Source organism: Sus scrofa, chromosome 5 (assembly GCF_000003025.6).
Source record: "Sus scrofa isolate TJ Tabasco breed Duroc chromosome 5, Sscrofa11.1, whole genome shotgun sequence".
Classification (NCBI taxonomy): Eukaryota; Metazoa; Chordata; class Mammalia; order Artiodactyla; family Suidae; genus Sus; species Sus scrofa.
Window position 1 is genome coordinate 48,951,045 of NC_010447.5, and position 18,368 is coordinate 48,969,412.

The window sequence follows — 18,368 nt, forward strand, 5'->3', positions numbered from 1 at the left end:
CTAGCTGATTGTCTGGTTTTTTTTTATTGGGGGGGTCGACTTTTTGTTTGTTTGTTTGTTTTTGTTTTAGGGCCACATTCATGGCATATGGAGGTTCCCAGGCTAGGGGTCCAATTGGAACTGCAGCTACCAGCCTACACCACAGCCACAGCAACATCAGATCAGAGTTGCGTCTGTGACCTACACCACAGCTCACAGCAACACCAGATCCTGAACCCACTGAGCGAGGCCAGGGATCGATTTCCACTGTGCCAGGACTGGAACTCTGTGCTAGCTGATTTTCAAGATAGGTGCATTCTTGTTTGTTGTTCTGTTATGCAGCATTTGAGTCATTTAAAAGTTATTAAGTGTTTTTAATTTGATGTAGTAATTTGAAACACCTCCTATGACAATTTTTTTTTTTAGTGGTTTTAGTTTGCAGGATCCATGTATGCATGTCTCTAGAAGTGCCTTTTATTTTTCAAATATTTAGTGGAAAATTTTAGAAAGAAATATATCTTGGAAGTTTTTCACATGGGCACTTTGTACATTCAGGAGTGCAGTCCCTCTGTATTTGCAGGCTCTGCATCTGCGACAATGGAAGACAGACTGTACTTGCCATTTTATATAGAAGATGAGTATGGGCAGATTCTGGTGTCCAGGCAGGTTCTAGAACCAGTCCCTCGTGGATTCTGAGGGATGATTGTGTATTTGAAACTCCTTTTAATACCAGTGTGGTTTGGTTTAACTATTTGTTGTGTCAATACTCTAAACTACCTACCAGGAATTTATTTCCTACCAGGACTTAATTGCCAACTGACTACCTAAGTAGAAATTTAACATGGCTTTGTGAGTTCCTGGAGGTATGTCTAAAACTTACATGGTACCATGTGTCACCAAGCACATCTATCCTCTTCCAAAAGGGATGGGCTATACATGTAATCACACAGGTATCCCCCGCATTTCCAAACTTTGCTTTACGCCATTTTGCTTGTAGGGAATTCCTGCATTCGTCCCTGTTTTCACTAATGGACAGAAATCCGAAGAGGATTTCCACTTTCAGAAAAAAGGGGAAAAAGTGAAAAGAACAATGAGGTTTTGTTTTGCAGGGTGCTGTTTTAGAGGCATCCAGGGCCAATAGCTTGAATGGCCAAGTGCCTTTGGAGGGAAACACACTCAGCATCTCGGCATCCTCTACCACTGTAGCTTTGAACTGTGTCTGTGAGAATCCATGCTTTATCTCAGTTCATTTTGCTCATCCATTAGCAAGATGTGTCCGAAGGGAATTGCTTCTTTATACCACTTCAGCATAGGAAAACTTTCATAAGAGGGATCTACTTTGAGATAGAAGAAGCAACCTATAACTCCATTTTATTTTAGGAAATGGATAACCCCCCTCCCTGCCCCCACCATGCACACAAATCAGGATCTGGACATTAATAAACTTTATGGAATAGTAATGTCTCTTCATTTCCAAACATAACTGTATGGGTGTGTATTTGTGAAATGATGGGGCTGGGTTAAGTTAGTACCAATTACTCATGATCAAGGAACCACCGACTCACATGTTTCAAGTAGCCCAAGGCACTGTTTCTATAACATTTTCTCAAAATGCACTTCTCTTTGCTTGAGAAGAGTAAAATAACATAGTGTAAGTTAACTGAGGAAATAACCATGAGCCCTGAGAAAAATCAGGTCCTCTCTGCAGAAATCAGGTAGTAAGCCCGCATGAAACTTAATAAATTTCTTGCTTTCAGTTGTATTCTTGCCAGACTTTGGTGGCATTCATATTCGTGGTAGGTGATGCCCAAACATTTGGCTGTGGCGAATTCTGGACTGTTAATAGCCTGGGTGGAACCAGCAGGAGAGAACGTGTTGGCTGAGCCACCAGAGTCAGAGGACACTGAAGCATGGGAGACAGACCTGGGTACACCAGATTGTCTGTTAGCAACTCAGCTTTATCCATGTCCCCTTAAATATTCTCCTCCTGCAGGGAAGAACTCCAGAAATACAATGCTCGGAATCCCTCTCCAATATGTTTCTGAGTTAGATTCAGCCGAATGGTAGGCATTTCCACAGGGCTTTAAAAGTGCAGAAAAGGAGAGCCATTGTTCTCCAGTGGCAGCTGCAATGGCTTCTTTGGCTTCTGGGATCTTCCTGGGAGTTACGGACTGTGGTGCTCCAGGTGGCTGAAGATCTCCAGTGGAAGCTTTCCTGTGATCCCTGAACTTCCTTAGGTCCTGATTAAATAACTTGGCCGACGTCAAAGAGCTAAGGAAAAAAGCATGAATTCAAGCTCAGGAATTGGACTCTGGAGCCTATGCTTTTAGCTATTCTCGGTGGCGACTGCTGCAGAGTGGAGCTGGGATGCTATTCTGCTGGCTTCAAGTGCTCTTGTATTTTCTTTTCATTTTTGACAAATCCTCAGGCCAAGCTTTGACCATCCTTTAACTGTGTAACTTTAACCTTTTCCATTTCTTCCACTGTTCTGTTAAGGTAAAATAGAGCAACAGTATTTTTTTTGCTAGCCACATCTACCTAACATTTTGTTAAATGCCTGAAGCGCTTCCTTATTTGGAGAACTTATTTAATAGCCTTAACTTAGAGAGACTATAGTGGGTTGCTTTATTAGCACTTCCTAAACCTCATTGTACACTTCAGTGTCTAGGAGTACATTTCAGTAACAAGCATCGCCATGTCGTTCCCACATCAGACTTACTGAATTAGAGCCTCTGAGGCTGGGACCTGGACATCTGCCTTTATAACAAGCCTCCCAGGATATTTTCATGCACTCAGGTAAGTACTGATCCCCAAACAGCAATTTGAAGAGACTCAGATTTCCATAGAGAAGAGGTTTATTAGAGGAAGTTCTACATACCCTGCTTCAAGCAAAGAAATTCCATTTTTAGCTTGTTTATACATTGGAGTTCCATTGGATTTTATTTCCTGAAAGAGTTCCACAGCTTTTCTTTGACTGCCTTCATTCTCTCAGTTGAACACTCTCCTCAACTCTACATGCTTTCCTGTTTAGCACAAAGTTCCAACTGCTTTTCTTTCCCAGCTCGCCAGGACACTTCTTTCCATGTTGCATTCCATCTCTTCCTGATTCTCGTAGACAACAGGAATTGAGCTGAAAAGATCCCCAATTAGAAACACAGTCCTTTACTTTTCTTTTGGCACTGAAATCATGGCATGCACATAATTACCAAAAGGATACACGGGAAAAGGCTCCTGGGTTTTTCTTTGAACAGATTTCCACATATCTATGTGACCTTGTTTATGTTTGTCATTTGTATTAATATGTTCTGAAAGCAAAAGGAGGATTTAATTTGCTTGACATAATATTCAAAACCTGCGTCAGGTACACTTAAAAGCTAAGCTCACTATGCCAAAATAATGGTTTCTGTCATTGAATGAAACTATTAGCTTCCCCATCCCCGTGTTTAATGACTATAATTCATACACCTAAGAGTCTATGTTGAGAGTCTAAGCACTTGACTAAGGAGTGTCTAGGGGAGGAGCGTGAATGATACCAAGTACAGATTCCTAATGATGGCTAGAGATGGGTTTCAAGGCACAGGCCAGTAATACCATGTTCACATACAAAGCACAGGCTATTTCAGAATTTTTGCCTGATGAGAATTACATGAACTTGAAATAAAATGCATACTATTTAAAAACTTTAACATGTATGTGTCGTTTTTGTATGACTTATATCTCTGAGAAAACTACGAACACCCTGAAGTGTTGTAATTTCTCTGCTGATACAGCTATTGCCACTCTTCCCTTCTCTGTACACCAAACCCTGCACCTTTTACCCATTATCTGTGAAACATGCAAAACACTTTATGTGCATTATCTTGAACCTTCCTCAATATAATAACAGGAGGTAGCTCTCATATATGATTCCATTGTACAGATGGGGAATCTGAGGTCTAGAGATGTTGGAAAAATTTCCCAAGGCTCTACTGCTAAAGTAGAGAGAATGCTAGATTTAAATTCTAGCGGTTTAATTCTAGTGGCCAAATGTTTCCAAGATGCTGTTTCCCAGAGCTTCAGTGAAACAGATGTAAATGTCACCTCACCAATCATTAGTCAAATCTCTCCCCCACCCCCCGCTTTTTTTGCCACACCTGTGGCATATAGAAGTTCCCAGGCCAGGAGTTCCCATCTTGGTGCAGTGGTTGACCAATCCGGCTGGGAACCATGGAGTTTCAGGTTCGATCCCTGGCCTCGCTCAGTGGGTTAAGGATCTGGCGTTGCCGTGAGCTGTGGTGTGGGTCGCAGACGTGGCTCGGATCCCGAGTTGCTGTGGCTCTGGTGTAGGCCGGTGGCTACAGCTCCGATTAGACCCCTAGCCTGGGAACCTCCATATGCTGAGGGAGTGGCCAGGGATGAAATCGGAGCTGCAGCTGCAACCTATGGCACAGCTGCACCAATGCTGGATCCTTAGCCCACTGCACCTGGACAGGGATCAGACCAGCACCTCTACAGAGAAAAGCGGGATCATTAACCCACTGTGCCACAGCAGGAATTCCAGCAGAATCTCTTTTATCCCCTCCCTTTTCCTGCTTTCTCCATTCAAGCTTCAGGAGGCAGTATGCTCTACTGGGCTAAGCAGGGCCTCTGTTACTTTGGCAGTATGTGAACTTGGCCACCATATCAATTATTTCAACTCTTTGAGCATCAGATCTTCTGAAAAATGGCACACCAAAACTACAGGGTTGCTGTGAAGATTAAGTGAAATAATATGTTTGGATGTGCTTTGCCCAGGGCCCAGTCAATTGACGTTCAATAAATGCTTGCTTGTTTTTTGTCTACTTTCCTCTATCTTTGTTATTAGTGCTTCAAAAACAGACACATAAACCCTAGGCTGCTTTTTTCATTCTATGTTCTTTGAGTCCCCATAATGGAAGGTATTCAAGGAGAAAAATGAATGTTTCTTTGATGGAATATTGTGGCTGTAATCCAGGCCATCTGGGTAACTGGCTTAACCAGCACTTCATTCATCTTAACTCTTCATTTCTATGATTCCACGACAAATCACTGATCAGAATGTGTCATTTTATATTTATTTATTAGGGCTACACCTGCAGCATATGGAATTTCCCAGGTTAGGGGTCGAATCAGAGCTACAGCTGCCGGCCTATACCACAGCCAGTGCAACATCAGATCTGAGCTGCGTCTGTGACCTATACCACAGCTCATGGCAAAGCCAGATCCTTAACCTACTGAGTGAGAACAGGGATTGAACCTTCATCCTCATGGATGCTAGTCAGATTCGTTTCTGCTGAGCCACAGGGGGAACTCCATGTCATTTTTTTTTTTTTTAAATGTTATTTATTTATTTATTTATTTATTTTTATTTTTTTTGTCTTTTTGTCTTTTTGTTGTTGTTGTTGCTATTTCTTGGGCCGCTCCCGCGGCATATGGAGGTTCCCAGGCTAGGGGTCGAATCGGAGCTGTAGCCACCGGCCTACACCAGAGCCACAGCAACGCGGGATCCGAGCCGCGTCTGCAACCTACACCACAGCTCACGGCAACGCCGGATCGTTAACCCACTGAGCGAGGGCAGGGACCGAACCCGCAACCTCATGGTTCCTAGTCGGATTCGTTAACCACTGCGCCACGACGGGAACTCCTCATTTTATTTTTAAAGGATTTAATTACAGGTGACTCCTCCCATGCCCCTTTTTTAGTCACCTCTTATAGTGTCAGAAAGCAAAAGGAGAATGACTTTAGCTCAGCCACACAAAGACTGCAGTCAAATGAACAGTGGTGCATTCTTTTAATAGCCTGGTATTAAAATTGGTGATAATAAAGTAGAATGGAAGTATATGCTTTTATATCTATTCTGGTTTGGCTACTGCCCAGATTGTGATCAATAAGTCGTTCAAAATCTAGGTTTTAAGAAAGTTCACTTAAGTTTCTTTAAATAATATCTCTACTACTGGACCTTTAAATTTTGTATTAGAGTCTGCTCTGGCTTCTGTACTCTAAAATTTCAGTAAGTGTTTCTTCTTGCTCACGTGAAGCATGATGTTTCTGGTCAGGAATGGTCTTCCCCATGGTCATGCCAGGGAAGGACCCAAGTTCCTTCCTCTAGCCATTTGTTTAATCATCTTCTGGGGCTTTGGGTTTCTTCACTGGATTCTTTGTATTTCACCAGCATAAGGACAAGGGAGTGTGAAGGATCACTCAGGAGGTATTTATGGATAAGAACTTTTTTTTTTTCCTTCTTTTTATGGCCACCCCTGGGGTACATGGGAGTTCCTGGGCTAGGGGTTGAATCAAAGCTACAGCTGCAGGCCTGCACCACAGCCACAGCACTGCCAGATCTGAGCCACATCTGCAACCTATGCCGTGGCTTGCTGAAACACCATGTTCTTTTTTTTTTTTTTTTTTTTTTTTTGCTATTTCTTGGGCCGCTCCCACGGCATATGGAGGTTCCCAGGCTAGGGGTCCAATCGGAGCCGTAGCCACCGGCCTACGCCAGAGCCACAGCAACGTGGGATCCGAGCCGCGTCTGCAACCTACACCACAGCTCACGGCAACGCCGGATCGTTAACCCACTGAGCAAGGGCAGGGATCAAACTCGCAACCTCATGGTTCCTAGTCGGATTCGTTAACCACTGCGCCACGACGGGAACTCGGACTTCCCGTGTGGCTCACAACACCATGTTCTTAACCCACTGAGAGAGGCCAGGGATCAAACCCGAACCCTCCTGGACACAATGTCAGGTTCTTAACCCGCTGAGCCACAACGGGAACTCCTATGGAAAAGAACTTGAAGATTTTCATATCACTTCTGCCCACATTCCATCACCCAGAACACAGGCCTATATACCAGCAGAAGAGGCTGATAAAATAGTCCAGCTGTATCTAGGAAACAGATTTTGCTGAATATCCAGCAGTCTCTACCATAGGTTATTTCCAATTTGCTGCTATCATAAGCAGCTCTGGGATGAACACCCCTTTATTTCAATTGTTGTTCACATTCTTAAACTTCTCCTTCAAATACATTGTTTACAGTGGAAATTTTGCCAAAGATTTTAAAACACATTTTAGCAATTTGATAGAGTCACCTGCCCCTTTGAAAACTTGGATCAGTTTGCTGCACATTAGGATTACCCGGGAGATTTAAAAAATCCCAATGTCCAGGTTACACTGTGAGCCAGATATCAGTGCTTTTAAAAATTGCCAAGTGACCCTGGAGTTCCCTGGAGGCTCAGGGGGTTAAGGATCAGGAATTGTCACAGCTGTTCGATCCCTGGCCCCAGACCTTCTGTGTGCCACTGGCACAGCCCCCTAAAAAATCTCCAAGTGATTCCAATGTGCAGCAGAGTTTGAGAACTACTGCCTTATGGATTCCAGGGCAGAACATTGAAGGGGCCTCTGTTACCAACAGCATAGCCGTCCAGAAGGATCCATAACAGGACCAACATGTGTCAGAGAAATAGACTCCAGCCTGCAAAAGTCTGTTATTTGGAGTCTCAGCTATAGCAACTGAATCTATATGCTAATTAAAGGTGGGTTACTGACTTTATTTCACAGAGGAAAAGGGAAAAAAAAGTCTTTTCCACCAGAATTATACAGTAGTAATCATCTTCCATACTCTTGCCAGCAAGTATGTGTTTACAGAATCCTAGTCAATTAGACATGAGCAATAGTTTCTTCAACTACTAAAATGATATCCATCCCTTAGGGTTGCTGTCATTATCAAGTTAGATGGTTGGGAACATGATTTATAAATTTGAATCTCTGTATGATTTCTAGTTATTTTGAGAATCATGTTCCAGTTGACCTTGAAAGGATATGTTCATTTTTAAGTCCTTTCAAAAACTGAGGGCCTTTCTTTTATTACCAAATTTGAGAAATTGCTTGAAAAGACTGCTGCTTTCCAAAATGTCGATTCTCCCCATCCTGAGGTGAGAAACACCAAACACATCCCAGAGTGAATGTGGCCAGAGCAAACTATATTCTAGGTATTTCCTCTCCCCCCCATAGATCTTTTCTTTTTTCTTTTTCTTTTTACTGCCACTCCCATGGCATATGGAAGATCCCAGGCTAGGGGTTGAACTGGAGCTGCAGTTGCCGGCCTACACCACAGCCCCAGTGATGCGGAATCCAAGCTGCATCTGAGATCTACATGGCAGCTTGCGGCAACCCTGGATCCTTAAGCCACTGAGCAAGACCAGGGATCAAACCTGCATCCTCAGGGACACTATGTGGAGCCACAACAGGAACTCCTCCCCCATAGATCTTAAAGAGGTGAGCACTGGTTATAAGGTAGCAGGGACATAAAAAATGTTTTCAGACAAAAGCTGCCTTCCTTTTTCAACTACCACCAGTGTCTCTGGTCAGATAGGAATTGGGTTTGGATGGAGCAGGTCTATTGAGAATCCCTCTCGCTCCTGCCCTTTGCTTCTTCTTCTAGCTTAGTCATGAAATGCCAGCAGCATACTGAGCCTCTGGCAGCTCATGTGTCTGTATTACTGTTGTAAATACATAAAAGTGGATTGAGGAGTTACTGTTGTGGCTCAGTGGGTTAAGAATCCAACTAGTATCCATGAGGATGCAGGTTAGATCCTTAGCCTCACTCAGTGGGTTAAAGATCTGCCATTGCCACAAGCTCCCCTAGCCTGGGAACTTCCATATGCTGTGGGTATGGCACTAAAAAGGAAAAAACAAAACAAAACTGGGTATTGAGTCCTGATCATCAAATTTGTCCCTCACTAATCTAACAATGGCATTCCTATAGAAAAAGAGATAAAAATAACTAATCAGACAGGGCATTTTGGTGTTGTAAGGTAGATGGGAAAGTTATCTATATGTTCTAAAAGAGACATTCAAAGCAGAATTCCTCCATAGCAAAGAAATTAACATTAGAAAAAAATGACATTATTGAGTGCACCAATATCATTTGTAGAAATACGCATGCTTCTGTGTGTGCACAGGCACACATTGGTGGCCAGGCTGAATGGTGGGACAGGATGAGGGACAAAGGTTGGGTATTGGAAGAAGAAATAAGGACTGGCCCTTTCCCCAAGGAATATTAAACGTAGTTGGAAATCTTCACAAGAGATGGTCATTTTAAGAACACCTACCTAATATGCATTAGTGAGAGGAAATTAATACATTGTAGCCTGAGTTCATGAAAACTAAAATGATAAAAATGCAACGTATTGCAAACAATAGAAGACAACTTTCCTCTTCTCTGCCCCCAACACAAATGATAATAAACCACTGCCAACATTGACACCACCCAAAGTCAAGGACTTCAATTAAAAAAAATGTTTTATTGGATTATAGTTGACTTACAAAGTTGTGTTAATTTCAGGTGTACAGCAAGGTAAATCAGTTATACATGTACATATATCCATTGCTTTTAAAATCTTTTCCCATATAGGTTACCAGAGTACTGAGTAAATTTCCCTGTGCTCTGTGGTAAGTCCCCGTTACCCATTTATTCTATATACAGTAATGTGTATGTATCAAAGCCAACCCCATAGTTTACCCCACCTCACCGCCCACGTTTCCCCTTTGGTAAACACAAATTTGATTTTGAAATCTTTGAATATGTTTCTATTTCATTAGTTTTATTATATAATTTCTATTAGATTCCACATATTAGTGATTTCATATGATATTTGTCCTTCTCTGTCTGACTTACCTCACTTAGTATGATAATTTCTAGGTCCATCCATGCTGCCGCAAGTGGTATTATTTCATCCTTTTATATGGCCGAGTAATATTCCATTGTATATATGTACCACATCTTTATCCATTCCTCTGTTGAAGGACAGTTTTGTTGCTTCCATGAAGGACTTCAATTTTGGATATTTGCTCAAAGTTTTTAATTAATGCTCTAACTCACAGGACCTGTGGTATGTAGAGTAATGGCTCCCCAAATATGCCTGGGTCCTAAACCGTGGGATTTGCGAATATGATATTTTACGTGGAAAAAAAGGAAATTTGCAGATCTCATTGAGGAATTTGAGATGGGGAGATTATTCTGGATAGGCTGGGTGGGTGGGACCAACCTAATCACACAAGACCTTAAAAACAGAGAACCTTTCCCAGCTGAGGTCAGAATGAGAGGAAGATGTGACCATGTAAGAATAATTGGAGGGCTGCAATGTGGCTGGTTTTGAAGATGAAGGAAAGGAGCTATGAGCCAAGTTGTGTGAATAGCCTCTAAAAGCTGTGTCTACTACAAACTAGAAAATGCAAGGACTCTCCTCTAGGAAGGAATGCTGTCCTGATTTTAGCCCAGTGAGACCTGTCGCCAACTTTTAACCTCCAGAAATCAAAAATAATAAATTTATGTTGTTTTGAGTCAATAAGTTTGTGAGAATTTGTTACAGTAGTAACAAGAAAAAAAAAAAAAAAACCCAAACTTCCTTTAAAAGTCCTACCTCTAGGAGTTCCCTTGTGGTTCAGCAGGTTAAGGATCCAGCTTTGTCACTGCAGCAGCTGAGACCGCTTCTGTGGCACAGGTTCAATCCCTGGCTCCAGAACTTCCACATGCCATAGGTTCGGCCAAAACAAATAAACAGAAGTCTTGCTACCTCTAGAAGGATTTCCCCCTTTATTTATCGTAGAGTTGTTTTGTTCTTGAACAATAGATGGTGCTAGGCATCCATGTTTCTAGTGTCGTTAGCCAGCTCCTCCAGTTTGAAATAATTAGGACCATATGACAACAGTTGAAATAACTACTCCTGAAAGTCTACAAATCGCATAGTCTGGGATTCAGAAAACCTTCATCAGAGCAGTGATGAACGCCAGGATGTTGGGGATTGGGTTGCTATAATTCAGGAGTAACTGCTTATTAAAAACCCAAACGACAATAAAACCTATTTTCTGTTTGCTGTATCGGATTGCTTACCTTCCTTAAAAATTTTAAAACATGAACTCCAGCCCCCCTTCAAAAACACTGAACACCCTGAGGCCAGACAGTATATGAAAGTGAATTGGAGATTAGAAAGTACAGGGAAAAGACCTCTGCAAAAGCAGTGATGCTGTTGTTGCTTGCTTTTTCATTTGTGGTGTGATGCAACACTCAGGAAAGGCACTGAAAAATGGCCTTCACGTTTTTCTTGCAAATCACTCCCCATGTGTTTTCTTATTAGCACTGGCTTTGAACAAAGGCAATGTAATCTATATTTAGATCCTAGTGGGCAAGATTATATCATTTGACTCTTTTTTTTAATAGTCTAAAATATCTGTTTATGGAGATTTTTGATATAATTTGTAAAAGCATCGTCTGTGCTATGCTAATATTTTCAACCACAGCTCTATATTCAGTTCTCTTCAATTTAATAAGACGGTTCGTTGGCATCTTGTATTTGAAGACTAGTGTCGTAGAATGTATCATTTTGGCCCTCAGGTAAGCCCTCTTATAATAAGAGGGAAAGAGGATGCATTCTGAGGTGTTTGGGGAGCCATGTGTGTGGAAAGATCTAAGAGCACTCTACGATCTCTATACCAATATAATCACTGCTTCCCTCCTTTCCTTTTCTAAACGGAAAATTAAATATACTAATTTTCTGAATCAAAGCAAACAGCCCTGAAGGATGAATATTTTTCAACTGGGAGGGAAGGCAGGCAGTACATAGCCACTTAAAAAAAAAACCCCACCAGCTCATGGGAACTGAACACGGAAGGCTCTGAAATTCTGAGACCATCAGCTAGAAACCTAGATAATGACAGAAATGTCAAGGGGACAGCATATAATGTCAAGGAGACATCTCATTTCTGTTTAGGTAAATAACTTCTTAATCTTCTCTAAGCACAATTCAAGACTTTATCTGTTTGAAAGCCTCCTCCATCACTCAAGGGCCGATCCCGAGAAGATTTTGCTCCTGCGTAGGTAAGAGTAAGGAGCCGGGGGAAAAACAGACCGTATGTGCACTGATTAGCCCAAGCCACTGTGTATTCTGAGTACAATTGTTTTCAGCCTGAGCTCTTGAATGAGTGAAATGAAAGACATGTTTAAAGGGACTAAATCAAGGGGCGGAAAAGAAATATAAATCATCAAGGGCCACGCAAATGAAGATAGGTATTCTTTAAAAATTAAAATCAATTTCTAAAATGTATTTAAGGAAGAAGCCAGAGCGAGGATTTCCAACTGTGGAACTAGGGAACTGGCAAGCATTTTAACTTTTGTCAGTGTCGTAGAACATGAGAGCATTTTATCATAAATCTAATGTCAGGGGGGAAATGCTCTCACAACCTAGTATTAGGAATTTATCAAATTATTGGCAGTTTACTTGTATATTTCATAGGAATGGGGTGAGAAATTGAGTGTGGCAAGGGATAGAGGTGACGCAGGATGGGTGGTGGGGGGGAGTCACAGAGGTTAGAGGGCATGTGGATGAGGCTGGTGACTAAGAAGCTTGACCAGAAAAAGGTCTCCTTTAAAACTGACTTAAACAGCCACCAGAGGGACACCAGAGGTCACACGTTATATTGTACTTGAAGCAAGAAATGTTTTAGAGGATTTAGAGGTGTGAATACACCATGCTAGATATTTCAAATATGGATAAAATACAATAGATATTAGCTATTCATTCTGAAGAAGAAACTTTGATGCTTAAAATTGAGAGCTTTCAAAGACCACCAGTGGGGATTTTTAAAAACAGATTCTAATCATTGATACGAGAGGTTTGTTAAATAGCTAAATTTAGTCTAAGACACGGTTTACCAGGCGCTGTTTTATTTCACTAGATTTCCAGTGTCTCTGTTCTGCCAGAAGGTGTTGCTATAATATCGCAGGGGTTGGAAGACAAAGTAATCTGGACTGAAATGTGGTCAGACTGGATAAAAATGTAAACCATATAAGTATATAGAATTCAGGCACAAAGATATCCATTATATGGAGAAAAGAGAGCTTTACTGTAGTATGTGTCCCCGCTATAAATAGTCCAGCAAAATGTAAACATGAAATATTTCCCCAGTGATATTTGCAGCCATATAAACAGTAGCCCTACTTTTCTTTTCATTAACTCTCATTTCTTAATAAAGAGACTTCTGTAGGGTGAAATTTGGGCAAAAATAGCAATGATCTGTAACTTTTTTATAACAGGGTATAGCATACATGGAATAAAAAGTGGAATTTAAAACCAGCAGATTTTTTTTTTTTTTTTAACAAACACAGCTTTGCTTTAATGTATGAAGTCCCATATGTTATAGAAACAAGCACAGTGGGTGCACAAAGGAAGAAAAACTAACAAAGGATTGAAAAATTGGAATGTAGTCCTCTTTTTTTTTAAGTTAGGATTTCTTCCAATATTGGTAAATCAAACTCAATACGTCTTTTAAAAATCTCACATGGTCAGTCAAAATTTTTAAACTAATTGTCAAAGTAAATATCTTTTAACTGAATTAGAATGTATTTGCACTCAGACTTAATCCAGAATATATTAATTTTCCTCTCAAAATTCAGACCAAGGCAACCCATTTTCTTACGAAGTTCATACCTGGCAAGGCAATATAGATCAAGCATTTAAAATATGGACCTGGGAGTTCCCTTCGTGGCTCAGTGGTTAACGAACCTGACTAGGATCCATGAGGATGCAGGTTTGATCCCTGGCCTCGCTCAGTGGGTAAAGGGTTCTACATTGCTGTGGCTGTGGTGTAGGCTGGCGGCTGTAGCTCTGATTCAACCCCTAGCTTGGGAACTTCCATATGTCAAAGGTGAGGCCCTAAAAAGGAAAAAAAATAAAAAAGCAAGGTCATGCCCTATTGGTCTAATGCTTAGCACCAAATTTGCAAGCTGGATAAATATCTGTAGGACTGAAATACGTTAAGACTAGATAATCCATAGGAGTTCCTTTTGTGGCTCAGCAGTAATGAACCTGACTAGGATCTATGAGGATGGGGGTTCAGTGCTTGTCCTCTATCAATGGGTTAAGGATCCAGCATTGCTGTGAGCTTTGGTGCAGGTCACAGCCACGCACTTGGATCCTGCATTGCTGTGGCTGTGGCTCTGATTTGACGCCTAGCCTGGGAACCTCCATATGTTGCAGGTGCAGGCCTAACAAGCAAAAAAAAAAAAAGACTAAATATTCCAAAAATAGCTCTTCCACAATCAATTTTGGGTTTCCTTCAATCCCCAATTGTAAAGACTTCAATAGAGCTTTGTGGAAAATTGAGAGTTTCATTTCTTAAAAGAAAAAGCAAGACAAACCCTGCAAGGACAGTCCTGGTTTAGGTGGCCTGCACCCAGATGTGTTTGAATGTTGTGCTGTGAACCACATGGCTGCCAAAGAAGGCAGCAGGTATGTGTTGAGGGTTTGGGATCTCCTTACTGATTTCTTCTTTAAGGGAGAATGAAAATGGGGAAAGTATCAGGACTAATAACCAGATTTCAAAGCTCAGAGAGTTCCACAGAAGAATTTTGGAAGAGTGTAAAACACATTCTGAAAATAATTTTTTTTTTAATCTTAGAAATGTGAGTGAAGGAAATACAAGGAGGTACTCATATTGTGAACTCAGTTTGAGAACATAAAGCAAAAACCCCATAAAATTACCATAACCATTTTCAGTTGTAGAGGTAAAAGTAATAGAGACATCAATGCAGTAATTTTTCAAATCAAAGTCAGAGGTGTAACTTATTATGCTAAATGCTTTACTTTCTCCATCTTTTTGTTTGTCTAAGGCACATTATTTTTTTCCCCTTTATCATGGCTGTATTTGAGCACCCTTGGCTTTTTTAAATTAGAAAGTAATTGACATATAACACTATGTTAGTTTCAGGTGTACAACATAGTGACTCAAATATGTATATGCTGTGAAATGATTACCACAATGAGTTGAGTACCTGAGGTATATAGAAAGGTTCTAGATAAGTTCTAATCCAGTTACTAAGTCATAAAGCATGTTGAAAGGAAATGTTTGTTTTGTTTCTATTTCATAAGTAACCCTTTTCTATTTTTTATGAACAAGTTAAAAACTATCATATATTCTCATAGCAACTTTCATAGATTTGAAGAGAACCTCAATAGTAGATCTGATTCTGTTTGGAGAGGGATAAATTGCTTATTTTGAAGTTATTTCCTAACTATTTCTAGGTCCCCAAGTAGTGATTTAAACAATAAGCAAAATTTTTTTTAATTGAGAGAAAATAATTCTCTCAATGTGGAGGTCAGATCCTTAAACTAAAGTAGCAGTCAATGGAGCAGATTTCCCATATAAGAAAGATGTTAATAAATGGCTGAGTCTGTGTGAGATGAGGTGTTACATATTATATCCTTATTTTCAAGAGAATGATATTCGATTTTTAGGATTGCAATGTGATCTGGTGGGGTTCTATGTACTAATTAGATTTAGTGAAAACCAGGCAGATCTACACCAAAATTTCAGGTAAGCATGGACTATTCATTTGACAAAAATCTATTGAATGTTTACTCTGTGCCAGGCACTGTTTCAGGCTTTTGGGACATATGAATGAACCACACAAAGATCCCTGTCTTTGTGGGGCTCACATTCTAGCACAGGAGAGAGGGTCTAGAAACCCATATGCAAGAGCTGGTGAGCAGGAGGGAGGAAAGCAAGAGATAAGGTTAAAGGGGCTTTTGGGGTGGGGCAGGACAGATCATGTGGGCCTCATAGGCCCTTGTGAGGACTTTGATTTAACCCCAAGCGAGATGAGAGCTCCTGGAGGGTTTTGAGCAAAGGCTTACTTTTGAAAATGATTCTTCCGGTTACTGCACTGGGCATAACCTGTAGCAGCAGGCAGGCTTGTGAGGAGACTGCTAGTAATGCAGGTGAGAGAGGAGGATGGTTTGGACCCGGGCAGTAGCTGGTGGAGACTCTAAGAAGTGTTTGGATTCTGGGTCTATTTTGAAGGTAGAGCTAATAAGATTTCTTGCTAAATTAGATAAGGGCAGAGAGAGAGAGAGAGAGAGAATTCATTAAAGATAATGCTAAGGCTTTCATCCTGATCATCAGAAATAAGCAGAATATGGCAAATAGGAAGAAAAGAATTGAGGACAGTAAGTATAAACAACTCTTTCAAGGAGTATTAGTAAAGAGAGAAGCAAAGAAAAGAAGTGCCCATCACAGGAGAAATGGGGGCAGGAGAACATGATTTTAGATGAGAGAAATAGCATATTAATAGGCTGTGGGGATGATCCACAGCAGAGGGAAAATTTAATGATGCAGGAGGGAGGGGCAAATTTCTGCAGCGACGTCCTTGGTCGGCTAGAGGGACTGGAATCCAGGGTCTAAGTGGAGGGTCAGGCTTTAATTGGAGAGCAGACCGTTCACGTACAGTAGCTGGCAGAAATGTAGCATATGTAACCGAGGCAAGAACAAAAGAGGAGAAAAAAATGGAACGAATTGTGATCCACCCACTCAGTTGATCTATGTACGCTTCGTGATCAGTGAAACCCAGAGAAGCATCTTGATGTGATGGAAAGCCTGAGCACCACTGTGGGATTTCAAGGCCCCTTCAAGGAGATAGAACTCAAAGCCTCTGGCCAAGACAAGAATTATCAGACTCTTATCATCACCCCACCAGTCTCGTTGTAGTGCCCCCTCCCCCAGCTTGAGCAACCTGGTCTACTCCTTTCTACCCCCTAATAGCCCACCCCTCATCCTGCCCCTATAGGGGACTTATACACCCCCAACCAATCAGCAGGTCAGCAGGTGTATCGCAAGACCTCTCTTCTCTCCCTGGGCTATAAAAACAGACATGACCACATGCTCAGAGTTGACTCTCCCTGATTACCAGAAAGTCATCCCGCTGTGCCAGCAGCATCTCTTATCTCAATAAACTCTTCTTTCCCTTCAGTTCATCATGCTGGAAAAATCATGGACAGAGACGATCGTAAGACCTCCTCTGATCCTCCACTGGGTGTGTGACTTATTATTTATAAGGCGAGAATAACATTACCTGTAGTGTCCTTATTCCAGGGTTATTGCAAGGATCAAATGGCACCATATATGTGGAAGCGCTCCAAGCTATATAAACTTTATAGAACACACTCTAATACTCAAGAGTATTAACTGCCTCAAGTCCTAGAACACACTCTAATACTCAAGAGTATTAACTGCCTCAAGTCCTTTGTACTTCTTCTTTCCTCTGCTTGGAATGATTTTACCCTCCTTTGTACATCTTCCTTCTTTTTAATCACAGTTGTGTCACCTCCAAAAGTCTTCTTTGACAACACAGAAGTGACCCTCATTCTCCACACTGACTGTCATTCTCTATCCCCTGGCTGTATTTTAATCTCTGCTAAGCACTTTTTGAAATCATCTCCTAAGCACACATTTGCAATCATTTGATATAATTATTGGCTTGTTTACACATTGATTGTCTTCCCTGTTGAAACAGACTCCATATAGAAGGGCAATCTTATTCCTTATTTTTCCTCAGATCCTAGAACAGTGCCTTCCACATAGTGGGTCCTCAATAAATATCGGTGAATATTATTATTATCCTAATTATTCTAGTTAGAGATAACTTGCCAAAATAAAATTCTAGTTTAAAGAAAATACTGGAGTTCCCTGTGGTCGAGGATTAGGGTTAGAGTTAGGTTTAGCAGTTAAGGATCCAGCATTGCCCAGCATTGTCACTGCTGTGGCTTGGGTCACTGCTGTGGTACAGGTTTGATCCCTGGACCTGGAAACTTCTACATGCCATGAGAATGGCCGAAAAAAAAAAAATGCTGAAAATTTGTAACCTTTTGAAGTTTCATTATCTAACTGCACAGCAACAATGACTACTCCCATTTAGTGTCAGCTTCCAAAATTGTTTCCTAACAATTCTCTTCTGTGATTTCCCTCCAGGAGAAAAATCTTATTTGATGCGCTTCACAACTATATTAATTCATCACCGTGACAAACGTGAGAGAGTTGTGGCAAATTGCATGTCCTAGGAAACATTCAATCAACATTAAGCAAAGAAAAGGGAACAATCTCATTTAATGGCGTTAGATCGCCCTCCTTAGACCATGTTAATGTCTTTTTATTGTTTTGCTTGACTATAGGGAAGAAAAGCTGCAGTGCAAAAGAATGTCTAAGAGGGGAGGTGCACTCAGAGTCTGGGCCCAAGACACAGTGGACTTTCTCCTTTCTGAAAGTCCTTGCTGAGATAGCCTTTGGACCCCCTTAATCCTTACCAGGAGTTCATGTGGTTGGGCGTGACCTCCCCCATTCATGTGTATTGCGCTCTCCAGAAGGGGAGAACTATATGCTCTGGTCATCAGGCTTTCATTTCCAAAGACCCAGGTATTTCCCAGTGGGGCTGGTATGCTCCACACACCAGAACTGGTCTCAGAAAAATGAATAGGCAACCTTTGCTACTGGGGTAGACAAAGTATGAATTGACCCAGTATATTTAATAATATATGACTGTCCAGTGATAAAATCATTTACAGAAG